This window comes from Scyliorhinus torazame, chromosome 4 (assembly GCF_047496885.1).
Source record: "Scyliorhinus torazame isolate Kashiwa2021f chromosome 4, sScyTor2.1, whole genome shotgun sequence".
Taxonomy (NCBI): domain Eukaryota; kingdom Metazoa; phylum Chordata; class Chondrichthyes; order Carcharhiniformes; family Scyliorhinidae; genus Scyliorhinus; species Scyliorhinus torazame.
Window position 1 is genome coordinate 214616658 of NC_092710.1, and position 22325 is coordinate 214638982.

The 22325-nt window shown below is 46.5% G+C and overlaps 1 long non-coding RNA gene across 1 annotated transcript; it reads left to right on the plus strand.

The window, feature by feature from the left end:
* Positions 1 to 634: 634 nt before the first annotated feature.
* LOC140411706 (uncharacterized) lies at positions 635 to 21981 on the plus strand. Its single transcript, XR_011940955.1, has 2 exons — positions 635 to 749; positions 20528 to 21981. It is a non-coding gene; the product is annotated as an uncharacterized lncRNA (long non-coding RNA).
* The last annotated feature ends 344 nt before the right edge of the window (positions 21982 to 22325 follow it).

A 22325-nucleotide genomic window follows, 5' to 3' on the forward strand; every position in this document is an offset into this window, starting at 1 on the left:
ACAGTGACTACTAGGGCATGTAGGAATCCTACGGCAAGTAACTCACCTCCTGACCCCCCCCCCCCCCCCCATCCACCATGTACAAGGCACAAGTTAGGAGAGTAATGGAATACTCTCCACTTGCGTGGATGAGTGCAGCTCCAACAACACAAGAAGACAAAACAGCCTGCTTGATTGCTCCCCCTTCCACCAACATTCAAACCCTCCACCAATGAACAGTGGCAACCATGTGTATCATCTACAAGATGCACTGCAGTAACTCACTAAGGTTCCTTAGACAGCACCTTCCAAACCCATGAACATTACCAGCTAGAAGGACAAGTGCAGCAGATATGTGGGAACCCACCACCTGGAGGTTCCCCTCCAAGTCACTCACCACCCTGACTTGGAAATATATTGCCATTCCTTCACTGTTGCTGAGGCAACATCCTGGAACTCCCTCCCTAACAGCACACTGGATGCACCTACACCTCAAGGACTGCAGCTGTTCAAGAAGGCAACTCACCACCACCTTCTGAAGGGCAACTAGGGATGGGCAATAAATGCTGGCCTAACCAGCGACGCCCAACCCCGTAAATAAATTTTTAAAATATATATATAAATACAAGTTGTTTCTGTCATTGCAGATTAAGGTAAGAAAATTCCATCACATTGTTGTCAGCATCGAGGAAAAAGAAGCCCACAAGTAAGGTAAATGCTCCAAAGACATGGCAATTGCAAAGCCCAACATCGGCCTTCTGGGACAGCAGGTAAAGCAATGAGAGAGAGGAAGGTAACTAGAGAGAACTAAAGTAAAAATAGTGAATAGCTTAGAAACAAAAAGAAGCAGCTCTGCAGGATATGAGAGAGTTGAAAGTAAATAAGAATACCCAGGGGAAGGAATAATTAAAACAGAACATCAGACCACACAAAAAAATCAAAACAGGATCCTAAAATTAAGCAGTAAAATGACAAGAGAGCTCAGATAACCTTCCTTGGCTCACTTCTAGAAACAGCAGGTGCAGTTACATTGTTGAATATTGGCATTATATCTGAGCTATGCGCCATTGCTTTTAGCGATGTGTACTTGCGACCTGTAATTCAGTTGTTATCTGTGATACTCAAATGAATGTTAATTGCAGACCTTTTAAGATTTCCAGCGGTGGGAAACCCCCTGTGTATGGGGCGGGTTTAGCACAGGGCTAAATAGCTGGCTTTTAAAGCAGGCCAGCAGCATGGTTCAATTCCCGTACCAGCCTCCCCAAACAGGCGCTGGAATGTGGCGACTGGGGGCTTTTCACAGTCACTTCATTTGAAGCCTCCTTGTGACAATAAGCGATTTTCATTTCACTTAATTTATGAACTCATGACAGCAGATGATAGCTCACCACTCTCCAGCCTCATTGCTTCAGTGCCAGGATTGCAACAGGTATCCTGATATTATAGAGAAGCATATTCATTCTAACAGAAATATTTCTTATATTTTAATTATCTTTCAATATTTATTTCAACCATCATATTAGGCCTCAGCATTTATTTTCTTTTTGACTGAATAAAGCCCAGGGCCGGGATTCTCCCCTACCCGGCGGGACGGGGGGTCCCGGTGGGATGGAGTGGCGTGAACCACTCCGGCACCGGGCCGCCCCAAAGGTGTGGAGAAAGGGCCAAGCCCTCACCTTTAGGGGCTAGGCCCGCGCCGGAGTGGTTGCCGTCCCGCCGGCTGGCGTGGAAGGCCTTTGGTGCCACGCCAGCCGGGGCCGAAGGGACTCCGTGGCCGGCGGAAGTCTGCGCATGTGCGGGAGCGTCAGCGGCTGCTGACATCATCCCCGCGCATGCGCAGAGTGGGTCACCTCCGCGTCGGCCATCGCGGAGACCTACACGGCCGACACGTAGTAAAAGAGTGCCCCCACGGCACAGGCCCGCCCGCGGATCGGTGGGCCCCGATCGCGGGCCAGGCCACCGTGGGGGCTCCCCCCGGGGCCAGATCGCCCCGTGACCCCTCCCAGGACCCCGGAGCCCGCTCGCGCTGCCTGGTCCCACCGGTAAGGGAGGTGGTTTAATTCACACCGGCGGGACCGGCATTACAGCAGCAAGACTTCGGCCCATCACGGTCCGGAGAATCGCCGGGGGGGGGGGGAACCCGCCGACCGGCGCGGCGTGATTCCCGCCCCCGCCGAATCTCCAGTGCCGGAAAATTCGGTGGTCGGCGGGGGTGGGATTCACGACGCCCCCTGGCAATTTTCTAACCTTGCGGGGGTTCGGAGAATCCCGTCCCAAATTTCTCCAAATATAGGGCTGGATTCTCCGATTTTGCACGACTAAGTGCATTTTAAATTGCCAAAATCGGCGACGAACCCTCAACGATTCCGGGATCGGTGAGGGACTGGCGATAGCGCCGGGTAAAACTCTCGACTCCCACGCCAAAAACGGCCAGAGAATGGCTGAGTCCGTGGCTGCGCATGCGCACAGTAATAACCTGCAGTGGTCTCGCCATGCAACATGGTGTCGGCCGGGCGTGGATCTGATCTGCCAGATAGTAACTCCCTGGAACCTCCTCACCGCCCCCGGACTAACCCCCACTAGTCCCCCTAGCCCGTGCCGAAGCCCCCAGCCAGTGGCACACCCCCCTCCCCCCAACTGTGGCGGCGCTGGACACAGTCCGCAGCCGCCACGCGAGGATGACGAAAATTGAGAGCACAACTGATCAGCGCAGTCGTGAACATAGAACATAGAACATAGAAAAATACAGCACAGAACAGGCCCTTCGGCCCACGATGTTGTGCCGAACCTTTGTCCTAGATTAATCATAGATTATCATTGAATTTACAGTGCAGAAGAAGGCCATTTGGCCCATTGAGTCTGCACCGGCTCTTGGAAAGAGCACCCTACCCAAAGTCAACACCTCCACCCAACACTAAGGGCAATTTTGGACACTAAGGGCAATTTATCATGGCCAATCCACCTAACCTGAACTCGGACCATTGGGGGCCGAGCAACGGTGGAGGGCCTTCAGGTGACGCCCTGAGACCTTCCCAATGGCGTGCGGCGTACTCCCCGATGAAGCTTATTTGGAGGGGGTGGATCATCCGAAAACAGCGTGGCCCCCGATTTGGTCGTTAAAAAGGGATTTGGTCGTAAAAAGGGATTCTCCGCCCGATCGCCGATTACGATATCGGCGTCAGGCTGTGGAGAATCCCGCTCATGGTGGTTTTACATTTCAAGAAATTCTGTGTTGCTGTGTCAAATTACTCTTAAGTTCACACAACTGATCAAACTATTCTACTTGGAAACAAAGCAAAAGATCAACCTCTAGGCTCCATCTTGACAACAAAAAACGCACAAGAGTGTTTTTAATCATCATGTCAAAATTTACTGGATACAGTTTGAATATGAGCATGAATGAAGTAGATATATAATGGACTTTGTTCAATTCCCAACAAAAAGGGCATGAGTTCATGTCTCAAAATTTCAGTTTTGCTATTCTATGACTTGGCCATTTGAAATGAAAGTGTGGTGTCCATCATTGGCGATGGGGATAGGAAGGGATTGAGTATGTGTGATGAACGGTTACTGCCTTATCATCATGTCAGGTGATGTCCCCTTTAAGACCTATTATTAGACTAAACAAGATTCAGGATGGACGCAGGCCTAAAACCCGAGAAGCTCAATCTGGAAGCACGAACGCCGGAGGCGAAGGAAATTTTAAAATACTGCCTGCGGTGCTTTGAGGCCTACCTGGACTCCGCAGAGTCTCCCATCCTGGGGCCACGCAAGCTGCGTCTACTCCACGCCCGGGTGAGTCACAGAATCTTCGCCACGCTCGAAAAGGCGATGACTTATGAGGAAGCGATCGAGTTGCTCCGCAAGCGGTTTGTCAAACCCATCAATGAGGTGCACGCCCGGCATCTGCTCTCTACCTGCCGGCAGCGCTCGGGGGAATCGCTCGACGAGTTTGTTGAGAAACTCACCGCGCTTGCCAGGGACTGTGACCATCAGGACGTGACAGGGGAAGTCCATATGAACCTGCACATCAGGGACGCTTTCGTGTCAGGCATCCGCTCGACCTACATCCGGCAGCGGCTGCTCGAAAACGGGGCAAAAGACCTCCAGGAGACGCTAACGCTCGCCTCCTCGCTGGAGGTGGCCCGACATAACTTGGGTACGTACCCCGCGGACTCTGCCAGCCCCCCCCGGACTTCCTCAGACTCAACCGTATTACAGGCCTGCGCCACGCGGCGACCCGCTCACCATGGGGGCACACCATGCTACTTCTGCGGGCAGGGCCAGCACCCACGCCCACGCTGCCCAGCCCGCTCCGCGATCTGCAGCGACTGCGGGAAGAAAGGGCACTTTACGAGGGTCTGCCTGGCCAGACCCAGGGGCCAGAAAAACAAAGAACAACGGGCCCGAAAATCAGGCCCGCAGGCCTCGCAATGCTGCTGCGCACCGACCCGACACGCCCTCTTCTGACGCGTCATCAGCCTCGTGCGAATCATGGGAGCGGCCATCTTGTCGGCGGCCATCTTCTCTACCCGACATGCGCAGCGGGCGGCGGCGGCCATTTTACGAGTCCGACTCGGCTGACGACTCCGACTACCCGCGACTGGGTGCGATCACCCTCGATCAAACTCGACCAAAACACCTGCAGAACTCCATGATGCAGGTCCAGGTCAACGGGCACGACACTGCATGCCTCTTCGACTCCGGGAGCACGGAGAGCTTTATCCTTCCTGAAACGGTAAGGCGCTGCTCCCTACGCACCCATCCCGCATCCCAAACCATAGCCCTCGCATCTGGGTCCCACTCGGTACAAATCAAGGGGTACTGTATTGCGGATCTCTCGATCCAGGGTGCCAAATACACCCGTTTCAAATTTTATATCCTGCCTCACCTCTGTGCCCCCCTGCTGCTCGGACTGGATTTCCAGTGCAGCCACCGAAGACTGACACTGAAGTTCGGCGGACCCTTGCCCCCCCCCCACGGTGTGCTGCGTTGCGATACTGAAAGTCGCACCCCCCTCGCTATTCGCTAACCTCACTCCTGACTGTAAGCCCGTCGCCACCAGGAGCCGGCGCTACAGTGCCCAAGATATGGCTTTTATCAAGTCAGAGGTCCAGCATTTACTGGGAGAGGGGGTCATCGAGGCTAGCAACAGCCCTTGGAGAGCGCAAGTGGTGGTAGTCCGGTCCGGGGAGAAGAAATGGATGGTCGTGGATTATAGCCAGACCATAAACCGATTCACGCAGCTTGATGCGTACCCCCTTCCTCGCATCGCAGAAATGGTAAATCGGATCGCCCAATACCGAGTCTTTTCCACGGTCGACCTCAAATCTGCCTACCACCAGCTCCCCATCCGACCAAAAGACCACCCCATACTGCCTTCGAAGCAGCTGGCCAGCTCTTCCACTTCCTCAGGGTCCCCTTTGGTGTCACAAATGGAGTCTCCGCCTTTCAAAGGGCGATGGACCAAATGGTGGACCAGTACGGTTTGCGGGCTACATACCCGTACTTGGACAATGTCACCATCTGCGGCCATGATCAGCAGGACCATGACGCTAACCTCAAAAAGTTCCTCCAGACCGCCCGAGCCCTTAACCTGACCTATAACGAGGGCAAATGCGTTTTCCACACCACCCGGCTGGCCATCCTCGGCTATGTCGTGGAAGACGGGGTCCTAGGTCCCAACCCGACCGCATGCACCCCCTTAAGGAACTCCCCCCCCCCCCCCGCAGCCTCAAGGCCCTCAAACGGTGCTTGGGGCTTTTCTCCTATTACGCCCAGTGGGTCCCCAAGTATGCGGACAAAGCCCGCCCACTCCTAAAGACCACCACTTTTCCCCTCTCGGCTGAGGCTCAATTGGCCTTCAACCGCATCAAGGCCAACATCATCAAGGCCGCCTTGCACGCGGTGGATGAAACCATCCCTTTCCAGGTAGAGAGCGATGCATCAGACATCGCCCTGGCTGCTACCCTCAATCAGGCAGGCAGACCAGTAGCGTTCTTCTCCCGAACCCTCACCGCCTCCGAGGTTCGACACTCCACAGTCGAAAAGGAGGCACAAGCCATTGTGGAGGCTGTGCGGCGCTGGAGACACTACCTAGCCGGTAGGAGGTTTACCCTCGTCACCGACCAACGGTCGGTCGCCTATATGTTCGATAACATGCAACGGGGCAAGATAAAAAACGATAAAATTTTGAGGTGGAGGATCGAACACTCCACCTACTCGTACGATATCAAGTATGGTCCAGGGGAGCTCAATGAGCCCCCAGATACCCTGTCCCACGGCACATGCGCCAACACGCAGGAGGACCGCCTGCAAGCCATCCACAATGACCTCTGCCACCCGGGGGTTACCCGGCTCATCCATTTCATCAAGTCCCGCAACCTACCTTACTCAACCAAGGAGGTCAACGCCATGGTCAGGACCTGCCAAGTCCGCGCGGAGTGCAAACCGCACTTCTACCGGCCAGACAAGGTTCGGCTCGTGAAGGCCTCGGGCCCCTTTGAGCGACTGAGCGTGGACTTCAAGGGGCCCCTCCCATCCGCCAATCGTTATGCCTATTTGCTCACCGTGATCGATGAGTTCTCCCGTTTCCCATTCGCCATTCCCTGCCCCGACATGACCTCAGCCACAGTGATTAAGGCACTGCACAGCATCTTCACCCTGTTCGGTTTCCCCGCTTATACCCACAGCGACCGGGGTACATCGTTCATGAGCGATGAACTGCGTCAGTATCTGCTCAGCAAAGGCATCGCCTCGAGCAGAACGACCAGTTATAACCCACGGGGAAACGGGCAGGTGGAGAGGGAGAACGCGACAGTGTGGAAGGCTGTCCTTCTGGCCCTGCGCTCGAGAAATCTCCCAACCACCCGCTGGCAGGAGGTCCTACCCGATGCCCTACACTCCATTAGGTCACTCCTCTGCACTGCCACGAATGAGACCCCTCACAACCGATTGTTTCTCTTCCCCAGGAAGTCTACCTCCGGGGTCTCGCTTCCACCTTGGCTGATGGCTCTGGGACCTGTTCTTCTCTGGAGGCACGCGAGGAGCCATAAAACGGACCCCCTAGTTGAAAAGGTCCGACTGCTCCACGCCAACCCCAGTTACGCCTACGTGGAGTACTCCGACGGCAGACAAGATACGGGTTTCCCTCCGGGATCTGGCACCCGCTGGATCCTCCACCACTGACGCCCCTTCCCGCGCCGCTCCCCTGCAGGACCCGTCGCCCCCTACAACACACCCCCTTCCGGCCCTACCACCCGTTGGTGAGCCTCTACGTGCCCCTTGCGCCCCCCCTTTACACACCCCGCCGGCTCCGGCTCCGCTACCCCCGGCCCTGCCTAGTTCCCCTGCCCCGACCCGGACCGAAGCTCCGAACGCTGTGCTCCCGGATGTGCCCTCACCACCGCCCCGAATTGAGGAGGTCGAGGAAGACGATCCGGCCACCGAGACGGATGGACCTATGATGGCACTTCCCCCCCGCCGGACTCCTTTTTAAACAGGGGGTGAATGTGATGAACGGTTACTGCCTTATCATCATGTAAGGTGATGTCCCCTTTAAGACCGGGCTTGTAACCCTGGGGACTCCGTCTCTGGCTCCGCCCATCTGGGAGCCATACATAAGGGCTGCCTCATGGTCTGTAACAGTCAGCTCTCGTCTCTAGCTCTAGCATAGTTATTAGTCTAATAAAGCCTTCTTTACAGTTTAATCCCTAAGTGTCATAATTGAGGGTACCTCAGTATGGGAAAATGGTACCAGTAGTTCAGGTGAATTGGGTCTATGCCAATTGACATTCCAGGGAACTTTCAACTGAAATTGAATAAGTTTAATGGGCACTTTATGACATATGTTTTGTAGCCCAAGAAAATCAATTGAAAGTGTTTTGTGATGTTACTTTATCAATGTGCTGTCACTCCAGCAGGAATTCATTTTTCGATTGTTGCTTCATCAACTAAGATGCAATAAAATTGAATTTGAAATCAATAAAGAATCCAAATAGTAGCAGGTCTGCTTACATAAGGCAGTCTAATCGTTTCCATAATTAGGTGCTTATCAAAATCATAGATTATTGTATCTTCATTGTTTGATTTATTGCCACTTCTCAAATCGGAGCAACTACCGTTCTCCTTGCTGGTGTCTGTTTTTTGTTTGCCTTCTTCACTGCTGATGCTAAGTTTGTCTGTGTTATAATTTCCCCTAAAATTTAATTGTTATCAAGCTGGCTGAGTTCTAAACGGGTCCACTCAAGACACTTGACTTTTCTCCTCCAGACACTACTGACTGACCCAGTGTATATTCCCAGCATTTACTGTTCTTTCATTTCATCATTCCAATTAGAATGGTGAGAAGTTAATTTAACTTTCCATTGAACAGAAGGGACATTCTAACATTCATGGTTGAAAAATCTAACTCCAGGATTTAATGTACTTCATGTTCCGTTTTGATACAGACAGCCGTCACACTGCTTGCACTTTGAAAAAAAATCATTAATAGAAAAAATGCTATTGATATCATATTTTATTATAGTTAAGAATGATATTGTACGACAGGAAATGGTAAGATACAGCAGCTGGAAGAAAAGATGAGAAGCAAATGCTCTCGGTTGGCCTTCTGTTGCCCTTTTCCTTCCTGTGACCTCCTGCTTGGTATGGGTATGAGACTTGAGTAAAGATTCCGTGGTAAAGGACTGGAAAATCACCAGACATACCAGTCAAAAAAACACCGCAGGCTGACATGGTTGTTCGTGATCTGCTAGTGACCCTGTGCCTGCTCCACTGTTAAACCACTGTCTCCACAACATCCAGCCACAATCTACACAGAGGGAGACTGTCCTTTATTTCACAGACGAAGCCTGAATAGGAAGCACAATGCCTCAGACGTGTCGGTGATCGTGTGTGGAGCTGTTGGATCCATGCATGATTTGGTCTTGTTTTGCTGAGGCGTTTATTGTGACTGTATCCTAGCTTTTATTTACTTGAGAGGAGACTTGGAAGTGGTTTAAGTTTCAGCTGTGTGTGGGACGGAGGAGACCACACGTTCACTGTTCCGTCCAATTTTATTTGCCCACACTTGAGTGCCCATTTACTGAAACACATTTCACATTGAGGCACAATATGAGCTTTTTAAAATAAAAACATAGTGCAGACCACATTTTCATAATACTGCCCCGGTAATTCAAACCTAAATAATAAAACAGCAATCTTTTGTTTGCTGTATTGGCAGGGTATAGCGTTTAATCTCACTGTTGAAAGCAGTGCAATGTAAATTAATGTAAATCCACCGTTCCCTGTGGTTATTTTGGTTAAAGATAATTACATATCAAACAAAGTTGTTTTCCAAGTAGTTATACATGTATTCCAATCATGTGACAGCAAACGTGACAGCTATTGTGCTCCACCTGGACACCAGCCTCTGGAAAATAGTCCCGTCTGAGAAAAAATATTCTTTCCCTCTAAAATGGTGTTTTACTCAAAGGGAGATTCTATTACTGGCATATTACCAATAATTGTCCACTGAAGGATTCTTGTGACTCTAAAGAACTGGGCGTCTTGAAGTATTGCGGTTTGAAAGGCACAAAATTGCCTCAGAAAAGTAAATCATACTTGGCCAGTGAAAGAAACAGAATTATTGGTTCAAGCAGACATGTCGTTTATGTTCTTTATGCTATTGGTTATCTCTTGATCCTCAATTCTCAGGTTGATTTTTTTGACTCCTTTCATCGGAATATGCTGCTAATGTAACTCTAGGGCACCCTTTCATTTTCCTGCTGTTCCTTTTGCTTTTTCATTACCTACATTTATTTTCTCCCCCAATCAACACAGAGATCTATTGGACCCTCGCGGTCACCTTTGCAAAAGACAACCACCCAAATTGTTTTGTTGCCAGATTGTCGGATCAACGTGAGAGTTGTCCAGGAGTTTAAACTTCCGATGGCAATTCCCTGCTGCCGAGGGCACTGCGGGGATGTGTCTCATTCTCCTCTCGAGTCACAAATTTGACGTAGATTCATGGTACATCCTTGGACTTGGTTTATTCTTTTACGGGATGACGGCGCCACTGGCTAGGCCAGCATTTTTATTGCCCATTCCTAATTGCCCTTGAGAGGGCAGTGGTGAGCCGCCATCTTGAACCACTAATACCTGTGATGTAGTTGCACCCGAGGGGTTATTTCAGGATTTTGACGCAGCAATAGTGAAGGATCAATGATATAGATCCAAGTCAGGTTGCTGTGTGGCTTGGAGCAACTTGCACGTGATGTTGTCCCATGTATATGCTTCTCTTGTCCTTCTAGGTGGCAGAGGCCACAGATTTGGAAGATGCTGTTACCCAGAAAATGTTAGACGGTTTAAAATGTGGTCTAAACCTGGGTAACTACACAACCGATTCCCCCATCCCCTTCCAATCACCCCTCCAACTATCCTGACGAAGCAGAGATATGGTACGGCAAGGATATAAAACCTGCTGCTGTGAAGAGGCAATGAGAGCACTGGAGATTAACACAGCTGGGAATAGTCTTAAGAACATAAGAACGAGGAGCAGGATTAGGCAATTCAGCCCCTCAAGCCTGCTCCGTCATTCCATACAATCATGGCTGCTGACCTCATGGCCACAACTCAATTTTCCTGCCTGTTCTCCATAACCCATCAACCCATTACTAATTAAAAATCTGTCTATTTCCTGTTGCTAACTTTTGGTTGGCTCTTAATTCATAATTTGCTCTGTTTGTTTAACCTTTGCTCTAGAGTCGCCAGGTATCTTTATGATACCGCCACGAGGTTCAAGTTCAAGGACTGATCAATAACTCAACACACCAATTAGTAAGATTCAAATCAAAACACATTTATTATACACAGTTAATCACTACTCATGCATAAACTCTACTTTCTAGACTATTCCTATCACTAAAAGGCCTATACCTAGCTTCGGACTGGCCCACCAGGTCAGGGGAACAAATTGCCTTTTGTTCAGGTCCTGAGTCTGCAGGATTCAAAAGCTGCTATGGACTGGTAGCTAGGAGCGCCTATCTCGTAGCGAGCGTTGACTTGAGACTTACTTGGTTGGCGTGGCCGCTGGACAGTTCACTCTCATGGGTTGATTCAAGTTGCTGAGTGACCCTGCCAAGAAGGACGATTTGAACTTGGGGGCTTTACTTTATAGTCCCCAGGGGCTTCCCGCCCTTCGGGGCGGACCCCGTACCTGGTTCCAAATGATTGGACTGCGTTCCGATCATTTGGATCGATTTCTCCAATACTGGAGTTGTTCCCTGATCGCTGGGCGGTCCCTAAATGTCCGTTGGCCTTCCTTTGTCTTGGCTCCTGCTGGCGCCGAGGAGTCTAGCTTGGCTTTATTCACCTTAACTGTTGCAATTGTGCCTTGGAATTGCTCATTACTATGCAGATGGCTGCCGGTTTCAGTGCTGTCTAGTTTTTTACAGGTTTCAGTACACATGATTTCTGTACTTGCTAGTCTTTGCCTGTGTTGGCTGAATTTCCCTTCAGCCTTTGCGATTCTCCATTTTAAGTCGGGAAGTGGCCAACCCAGGTGGCTACACGCCTCCTTAAATGTACTCAATGTCCCAGCATGCACCACACTGTGGAGTAGTGAATTCAACAGATTCATGACCCTTTGAGAAGTAATTTTTCCTCATCTCTGTTTTAAATCTGTTAGCCCTTATTTTAAAATTGTGACCCCTCGTTCTCGATTGCCCCACAAGAGGACACATCCACTCTACGGGCACAAGTTTATGGCCTCATTGCACCCGACTTGGTGATGCGACCAGGCCGTTGAATCTCGCGAGAGGTTTCTCGTGAAATTGCCGATGCTTGAAAGCCTCGTGAGATTTAACGAGATCTCATGAGACATCGCAATCTGGATCATGGCCTCGCTGGTTGAGATCCAGGTGAACACATTTGGCTCATTTAAATATGTCTACGCCCTATTCTTCTGGGGCCCGGAACTAACAGCCTCACCTGGAAGACCTCGTCACGACGGCGTGTAGCAGTGGTCCGCACAAATGGGGTCCAGGAATTTGGGGGGGGTGGGGGGGGGGGGGGGAGGGTGGAGTCTACCAGACCATTAGAGACCCCCGGGTAGTTGGGCTCTGGGCAGGATGGTACCTTGGCACTCCCACTGGCACGCAAGCATCTTGGCAGTGTCATTCTGGCAACTTGGCACTGCCATCTGTCACCCTGGCAGTGCCACCTTGGCACTGTTAGGGTGCCCAGGAGACACTGCCAGGCTGGCAGGAGCACTGCAGGGTATCAGACTGGAAGTGCAGAGTTGCCGGTGTATCTGATTGCCTGCACCAGGGGTCGATCCCGGGGGTGCCTTGTCCTTAAGTGGTGATGTGAGGGGGGGGGGGGCCCTCAAAGATCCCTTAAGAGGTAAGTTGGGGAGGGAGGCCTGGAGGCCACGGTGGGGTGGCTGAGGGTGGTGAAAACATTGGGGCGGCATTTAAAAGTGGTGTCTCGATCCACGAATACTCTTCCAGTGCTGGCAAATGAAGGTAAGTGCAGCTTCAGCCGGGCGTTCCTCGCCAAGGCCAAAAAGAAAGCAAAATCCCGTTATATAGTGGTGTCACTCTCGGTGCTGCAGGCATTGAGAGACACCCCGCAAAATGAGCCCAAAACTGGACTCTGTTTTGTCCTGTTAAATTGTGCCCAATGTCTATTTGTAAATATCTTTGATCATCTTATATATCTCAATTAATTCTCCTCTCATTCTTCTAAACTTTAGAGGTTATAGGCCTAAACTGCTCAATCTCTCTCCCCTCATCTCTGGAATTAATCTAGTGAACCTTCTCTGAACTGCCTCCAATACAACTACATCTGTCCTCAAAACTGTGCACAATACTCCAGGTGCAGTCTCACCAATGCCTTGTACAGCTGCAGCAACACTTTCCTACTTTTATACTCTATTCCTTTAGCCATAAATGGCAAAAGGTCCATTTGCCTTTTTCAGTACCTGCTGTACCTGCATACTAGTTTTCTGCGAGGACACCCAGATCCCTCTGCATCAAAGTACTCTGAAGTTTCTCTCCATTTAGATAATTAGTAGCCTTTCTATTTTTTCGACCAAAATATATAACCTCACACTGATCCATGTTAACTCGATCTGCAAAATGTTGGCTCACTCACCTAACCTATCTATATCTGTTGGTAAATTTCTGATTTCATCATTGCAACTTACTATCCCACCTATTTCAGTATCATCTGCAAATTTGGCTTTGGCACCTCCTGTCCCTTCATGTAAATCATTAATATAGATTGTAAATAGTTAGGGCCCGAGGACTGAACCACCCCACTAGTCACATCTTGCCAACTATAAAAAAGGTCAATTTATGCCGACTCTCTGCCTTCTGTCAGTTAGCCAGTCCTCTATCCAAGCTAATAAATTACCCTTAACCTTATGTGATCTTACCTTGTGTAATCTTTTCCTGCCACACCTTGTCAAAAGCCTTCTGAAAGTCCAGATATACTTCATATACAGGATCTCCATTATCCACTTGGCTTGTTACATCGTCAAAGAGCTCTAGCAAATTAGTTAAACATAATTCCCGTAACAGCCTCCCCGGACAGGCGCCAGAATGTGGCGACTAGGGGCTTTTCACAGTAACTTCACAGTAACTGCCTACTTGTGACAATAAGCAATTTTCATTTCATTTCATTTACCCTTCATAAGCCACGCTGACCCTGAAGGATTGCGTTTTGACTTTCTAGATGTCCTGTTATTACTTCCTTAATAATGGATTGTAACAATTTCCCAATCACAGATGTTAAACTAACTGGTCTATCGTTTCCTACTTTGTACCTCCCTCATATTTTGAACATAAGCATTAAATTAGCATTTCTCCAATCCACTGGAACCTTTCCCGCATTGAGGGAATTTTGAAATATTATAACAAATGAATCCGCTATCTCCGCTGCCTCATCCTTTAAGACCGTAGGATGTAGGCCATCAGGTCTCAATAGCTTGTTTAGCACTGTTCCACTATTGATGATGATTATGTTTTTAAAAATAAATTTAGAGTTCCCAATTCATTTTTTCCAATTAAGGGGCAATTTAGCATGTTCAATCCATCTACCCTACACATCTTTGGGTTGTGGGGGTGAAACCCACGCAAACACGGGGAGAATGTGCAAACTCCACCTGACAGTGACCCAGAGCCAGGATCGAACCTGGGACCTCGGCGACGTGAGGCAGCAGGGCAGCAGGCACCATGCTGCCCTATGTTGTAAGACTTCTTACTGTGCTCACCCGAGTCCAAGGGCGGCATTTCCACATCATGATTTTTCTAGGTTGGATTGGATTGGATTGGATTTATTGTCTTGTGTACCGAGGTACAGTGAAAAGTATTCTTCTGCGCACAGTCCAGACAGATGATTCCATGCATGAAAAAACATAGGACATACATAAATACACAATGTAAATACACAGGCATCAGATGAGCATACGGAGTGTAGCACTACTCAGTAGAGAAGATGTGTGAAGAGATCAGTTCAGTCCATAGTAATAACAATAATAATAACAACCGTTTATTGTCACATAGGCTTCAATTAAGTTACTGTGAAAAGCCCCTAGTCGCCACATTCCGGCGCCTGTTCAGGGATGCTGGAATGGGAATTGAACCCGTGCTGCTGGTAATAACCCATGTGGGAGGGGTCTTTGATTATGATGCCTACTTTACCCAGGCAGCGAGAGGTGTAGATAGAGTCAATGGATGGGTGGTGGTTTCCTGGGCGGGAGGTTCCTCCCTTTCTATTACCTCTGCATTATCTGTTACTATTGGGATAGTACTAGTGTCCTTCATCGTGAAAACTGAGGCAAAATATTGATTTAGCTTCTGAGTCATTTCTGTGTTCCCCACTATTAACTCCCCAGTGCCATCCTCCAAGGGACTTCACTTTAGCTGCTCTCTTCCCTTTTATATACTTTCAGAAGCTTTTGCTAGCCTTATTCATATTTTGTGCTAGTTTCTCTCATAATATTCCTTTGCTCTTGTTATTACATTTTTAGTAACTCTTTGTTGACCTTTGAATCTTTCCCAATCTTCCAGCCTGCCACCGGCCTTTGCAATATGGTATGCCTCACTTTTTGACTTTATGGTATCTTTATCTTCATTGCTTAGCAATGGATGTTCTTCTCCCCTCTTACAATTTTTCTTCCTCTCCGGAATACACTTAGTTGGGAGGAATTGAGTATTTCCTTAAACAACTGCCACTGCTCATCAACTGTCCTGTCTTTTAGTCTTCCTGCCCAGTCCACCAGGGCCAAATTGGTCCTCATGCCTTTGTAATTACATTTGTTTAACTCCATAACGCTAGTGCTGGACCCCAGTTTCTTACCCTCAAACTAAATTTGAAATTCTATCACACTCCTGATCACATTTCCCCAGAGGATCCTTAACTATAAGTTAATTAATTAATTCCTCCTTATTACCCAATTCCAAATCCAGAATAGCCTGCTCCCTGGTTGGTTCCACAACAAATTGCTCCAAAATCTATAAAACATTAAATGAACTCCCCTTCGAGACTACCCTTGCCAATTTGATTAATCTAGTCGAAATGCTCATTAAAATCACTCGTGATTACTGCTGTACTTTTCTTACAAGCCCCCAGTATTTCCTGGTTTACAGTCCCACTGTGAAACTACTCATTGGGGATCTATAGATTACTCCCATCAGGGACTTCTTTGCTTTGCTATTTCTTATTTGCTTCGCTATGTTATAGAATGAGTGGAGCTCAGTTCAGGTCAGCCATTTTGCCGTTTGGTTTTTGCAGTTTAAGAATGCCTTTAAGAACTGGATTTTTAAGCAATGTACCTTTAAGAAAACAGTGATGTCATAGAGTGGGTGGAGCTCAGTTCAGGTCAGCCATTTTGCAGTTTGGTTTTTGCAATTTAAAAAGTGCATGGCTGGTTTTGCTGCGAGCAGTTTAAAAGTGTCTGGCTGGTTTTGCTGCGAGCAGTTTAAAAGTGTCTGGCTGTTTTGCTGAGAGCAGTTTAAAAGTGTCTGGCTGTTTTGCTGTGAGCAGTTTAAAAGTAGAAAGCCAGCTTGAGACAGCAGCTTGAGAAGTTCTGGTTTGCTGTGAGTGCTTGAAGGGAGAAAGCCAGGTTTGAGAAAGCAGCTTGGGGTGTGTCTGTGTGTGTCCAGAGAGCTGCATGGAGAAAGCAAGGCGCTGGAGCTGAAGTCACCCAAGCTACCATAACTCTGCCATTCTACAGAAAATATATATATCCTTTAACCTGACGTGATACTGTTTAAAGGTGTTAAGTCTCTTGGAAGTTTGAAGGAATATTTTACAGAGTTATTTACTGTTGCAATATTTTCTGAGTTATCTTTGAAGTAAGGGGTGTTAAGAGACCCAATGTTTATTTACGATGTTAAGCTGAGTTCATGGAATAAACAGTGTTTTGTGTTTAAAAACCCATGTGTCCATAATTGTAATCCACACCTAGGGAAAAAGCCGTGTGCTAGGAAAAGCAACAAATCCATTAAAGGGAGAGGTTGGTTGAAGGTTCTGAAAACGCCTCGCCCATAACAATTGGAGGCTCGAGCGGGATAAAAGTCTTATCTATTGGATTGGCTTTGTGAACATAAAGACAGTGAAGGATTGTTGCTTTTCCGGTGTGGTATTTTAGTTTAAGTGGGGAAAGTGTTGTGAACAATGGCTCTTTCAGAGGCTCAGAAGTTTTTTGGGGTGGAGAATGTCACACGTAGTACTTTACGGACAGAAACGAAACGCAGACTGTTAGATTTGGCAAGCACCTTGCAGTTACCATTACCTGACAAAATTCAAAAAGGTGAGATAATTATGGTGGTGGTTAAGCATTTAAAGTTGCCTGAGATAGAGTTTGACTCATTGGAAATGGCAAAAATTCAGTTGCAAATTAAACAAATGGAACATGAGAAAGAATTAAAGCAGCTGGCATACGAGAGTGAGAGAGAGGAAAAAGAAAGAGAAAGAGAGAGCGGAAAAAGAAAAGGAGAGAGAAGAAAGGAGAAAAGAAAGAATAGCCCTAGCAGAACAAAAAGAAAAAGAAAGGGAGATACAGATCAGGGAAAAAGATAAAGAGAGGGAGTTTGAACTTCAGAAAATGGCCATGAAACATGACAATCAGTTAAAATTGGCAGACTTAAAGGGACACGTACAGTTGGAGGAGATGGATGAAGATAATGAGACAGAGCGTCATAGTCGAAGGCTTGGTGGGAATCTATTTAAATATGTCCAAGCATTGCCAAGGTTTGTCGAGAAGGAAGTGGAAGCCTTTTTCATAGAATTTTTTTAATCATAGAATTTACAGTGCAGAAGGAAACCATTCGGCCCATCGAGTCTGCACCGGCTCTTGGAAAGAGCACCCTACCCAAGGTCAACACCTCCACCCTAACCCCATAACCCAGCAACCCCACCCAACACTAAGGGCAATTTATCATGGCCAATCCACCTAACCTGCACATCTTTGGACTGTGGGAGGAAACCGGAGCACCCGGAGAAAACCCACGCACACACGGGGAGGATGTGCAGACTCCGCACAGATAGTGACCCAAGCCGGAATCGAACCTGGGACCCTGGAGCTGTGAAGCAATTGTGCTATCCACAATGCTACCGTGCTGCCCTCATTTCATTTGAGAAGGTAGCTAAACAAATGAAATGGCCGCAGGACATGTGGGTGTTACTGATTCCAACAAAGCTGGTAGGTAGAGCTAGTGAAGTGTTTGCATCACTACCGGAGGAGGTAACGTATGAGGAGGTGAATAAATCCATCTTAAGTGCATATGAGCTAGTGCCTGAAGCTTACAGACAAAGGTTTAGAAATTTAAGGAAAGAATTTGGTCAAACATACATGGAGTTTGAAAGGCACAATCAGAGTAATTTTGAAAGGTGGATAAGGGCTTTGAAAATAGACCAAACGTATGAAGCTCTCAGAGAAATTATACTTTTGGAGGAGTTTAAAAATTCAATTCCTGATATAGTGAGAACTCATGTGGAAGACCAGAGGGTAAAAACTGCGAGATTAGCAGCGGAAATGTAAGATGATTATGAATTAGTTCATAAATCAAAGATTGGTTTCCGACATCAGTTTCAGCCGGTTAGGGATAGAAACTGGGGACATGAGAAATATTCAAGTGGTAAAGGTAAAGGTGATCTGATGGGAGGCAATAAAGAGAGTGTACCTCAGATTAAAAAAGAAATCCAGGAGGGTGGAAAGGAAATGAAAAGTTTCAAATGTTTTCACTATAATAAACTAGGCCATGTAAAGTCACAGTGTTGGTGGTTGAAGAAAAGCACTGGGAAGGCTGATGTGGTAAAACGGGATAAGACAGTGGGATTTGTTAGAGTGGTAAAGGAAAGCCCAAGGGAAGCGAAGGAGGTGCAAACGATTGTACAGCCTGTTCAAGAAGTAATTGTTAAGAAGGTGCCAGATGTATTTAAAGAAATTACTTGTGTGGGTAAAGTTTACTCATGTGTATCAGGAGGAGCAGGTAAAGAAGTCACAATTTTAAGAGATACAGGGGCTAGTCAATCTTTAATGGTAAGAGATGAGGAATTATGTAGTTTGGGAAGAATGTTGCCAGAAAAGGTGGTGATGTGTGGAATTCAGGGTGAGAGGAGCAGCGTTCCATTATATAAGGTAAGGTTGGAAAGTCCAGGGAAGAGTAGTGAAGTGGTAGTAGGAGTAATAGATAAACTGTCTTGTCCCGGAATACAGTTGATCTTGGGTAATGATATAGCTGGATTGCAGGTGGGCGTGATGCCTACTGTGGTTGATAAGCCAGTGGAAAATCAGTCAACTGAAGTGTTGAAGGACGAATATCCTGGGATTTTTCCGGATTGTGTAGTAACAAGGTCGCAAAGTCACAGGTTAAGACAAGAGGAGAAATCAAAGAGTGAAGATGAAGTGGAAGTGCAATTATCAGAAATGATTTTTGATCAGATGGTTGAAAAAGAACAAGAACAGGTGGAGGATGAGGCAGATATTTTTAGTTCAGGAAAATTGGCAGAGTTACAACAGAACAATGTCGAAATAAAACAGATATATCAGAAAGCATATACGGAAGAGGAATCTGAGAGTATACCAGAATGTTATTACCGTAAAAATGATGTCTTGATGAGAAAATGGAGACCTGTACATATGCAGGCGGATGAAAAGTGGGCAGAAGTTCATCAAGTAGTATTGCCGGTAGGGTATCGAAAGGAGGTGTTGCAAGTTGCACATGAGGTACCAGTGGGAGGTCATTTGGGAATAAGGGAAACTCAAGGTAAAATCCAGAAACATTTTTATTGGCCTGGACTACATAAAGATATAGTTAAATTTTAGCAATCATGTCACACATGTCAAGTGATAGGGAAACCTCAAGCAGTGATAAAACCAGCGCCCTTAATACCCATTCCAGCATTTGACGAACCTTTTATAAGGGTCCTAATCGATTGTGTAGGACCGCTTCCTAAAACAAAAAGTGGGAATCAATATCTTTTGACTATAATGGATGTGTCTACTAGATTTCCAGATGCCATTCCAGTTTGTAATATTACAGCTAAAAGGATTGTGGAGGAGTTACTTAAATTCTTCACTAGACATGGACAACCCACAGAAATTCAATCGGATCAAGGAACAAATTTTACTTCAAAGTTATTCAAAGAAGTTATGGATAGCTCAGGAATAAAACAATTTAAATCAACTGCATACCATCCAGAATCGCAGGGAGCGTTAGAAAGGTGGCATCAGACATTAAAGACAATGTTGAGGGCGTATTGTCAGGATTATCCAGAGGATTGGGATAAAGGAATCCCATTCGTATTGTTTGCAATTAGGGATGCACCTAATGAGTCTACCAAATTTAGTCCTTTTGAACTAATTTTTGGTCATGAGGTAAGAGGACCACTTAAATTGATTAAGGAAAAATTGGTGGGTGAAAAATCGGAAATTACACTATTGGATTACGTGTCAAATTTTAGGGAATGATTAAATAGAGCAGGTGAATTGGCTGGACAACATTTGAAAGTTGCACAAACTGTAATGAAACGGGTAGTGGACAAGAAATCCAAAGTTCGTAGTTTTGCCAGTGGGGATAAAGTTTCAGTGTGGTTACCAATGGCAGGAGAGCCTTTAAAAGCTAGGTTTTGTGGACCATATCAGATTGAAAGGAAATTAAGTGAGGTGAATTATGTGGTAAAAACACCAGACAGAAGGAAGACTCACCGAGTGTGTCATGTGAATATGCTTAGAAGGTACTTTGAAAGGGAAGGAGAGAAAGAGGAGGTTTTAATGATTCAAACTCAAAGTGACAAACCAAATCCAGATGACTGTGAATTTGACATACCTCAAATTAAATTGGAAAATGAGGATGTTCTTAAAAATTGGGATGAATTGTTAAGTTACCTTCCAGAGGAAAAACAAACTGACCTGAAAGAGTTATTGATATCACATGGGCAAGTTTGTAGAGATAAATTGGGAAGTACTAAAATGGCTATACATGATGTAGATGTGGGAAATGCTGTTCCTATCAAACAACATCCATATAAACTTAATCCTTTAAAATTGGCACAGGTTAACAGAGAGATTGAGAGTATGCTGAAGAATGGCATAATTGAAGTGGGTTGCAGCCAATGGAGTGATGGTACCCAAACCAGATGGTACCCAACGGTTGTGTGTGGACTATCGAAAGGTTAATGCAGTTACAAGAACGGACTCTTATCCTATCCCACGTTTGAAGGATTGCATTGAGAAATTGGGACAATCTGCTTTCATTTCCAACTTCCAGACATGGAAAGAACATTTAAAACATCGTATGGAGTTCTTCGATCGACTTCAGGATTTGGTGATGAACCTAGCCGAGATTGAATTTGGAGAAGCCCGAATCACTTTCCTTGCGGAGTTTCCGATACCCTCAAGACGAAGGGAGATAATGCGATTTCTTTGCATGAGTGGATTTGATCGAACAGTTGTGCAAAATGTTTGTGGCGTGATTACTCCACTGATGGAACTGCTGAAGAAATGTAAAAAATTTCAATGGACAGCGGACTTTCAACAGGCATTTGACTGCCTGAAAGCTGTGATCACCAATGTTCCTGTATTGGAGAATTGCAAGGGACTCTGTGGTCAGATTGAACTAAATTATCTGATTCTAAAGAGAAATGCCGAGGAGTAGAGGAATGGATGGATCGTGCAGAGACTTTGTTCAAAGAGACTGTCAATCGAGAAGGATTTCGGTTGGAGGAAGAAGAACAAAGAAAAATGGACTATATTATTATACCTTTTTGCATGTGTTGTTTTTTTTTAAAAACAAAAAGGTATATTTACTGTGTACATTTCTTAGTGGATGGTGCAAAAGTGAAAAATGAAACCATCTTGAAGTTGATGGTTTATATTTTTTTCTTGGGGGGAGGTGTCATGCGAGAATGCCTTTAAGAACTGAATGTTTAAGCAATGTACCTTTAAGAAAACAGTGATGTTATAGAATGAGTGGAGCTCAGTTCAGGTCAGCCATTTTGCCGTTTGGTTTTTGCAGTTTAAAAAGTGCCTGGCTGGTTTTGCTGAGAGCAGTTTAAAAGTGTCTGGCTGTTTTGCTGAGAGTAATTTAAAAGTGTCTGGCTGTTTTGCTGTGAGCAGTTTAAAAGTAGAAAGCCAGTTTGAGACAGCGGCTTGAGAAGTTCTGGTTTGCTGTGAGTGCTTGAAGGGAGAACGCCAGGTTTGAGAAAGCAGCTTGGGGTGTGTCTGTGTGTGTCCAGAGAGCTGCATGAAGAAAGCAAGGTCCTGGAGCTTAAGTCACCCAAGCTACTATATCTCTGCCATTCTACAGAAAATATATATATCTATTAACCTGATGTGATACTGTTTAAAGGTGTTAAGTCTCTTGGAAGTTTGAAGGAACATTTTAAGGAGTTATTTACTGTTGCAATATTTTCTGAGTTATCTTTGAAGTAAGGGGTGTTAAGAGATCCAATGTGTATTTAAGATGTTAGGTTGAGTTCATGGAATAAACAGTGTTTTGTGTTTAAAAACCCACGTGTCCATAATTGTAATCCACACCTAGGGAAAAAGCCGTGTGCTAGGAAACGCAACAAATCCATTAAAGGGAGAGGTTGGTTGAAGGTTCTGAAAACGCCTCGCCCATAACACTGTATAATTTCCAACTACAGCACTGATCCCTTCCTTTACTAGTAAGGCAACACCACCTTCCTTTCCTTTCTGTCTATCCTTCCGAGATATTGGATATTCAATTCCCAGACCTGGTCTCCTTGTAACCATGTGTCAGTAATTACCACCAAATCATATCGCTTTGTCTGTATATGCGCTGTTAACTCATTAATTTTATTACAACTGGTTCATGCATTCAGATACCACC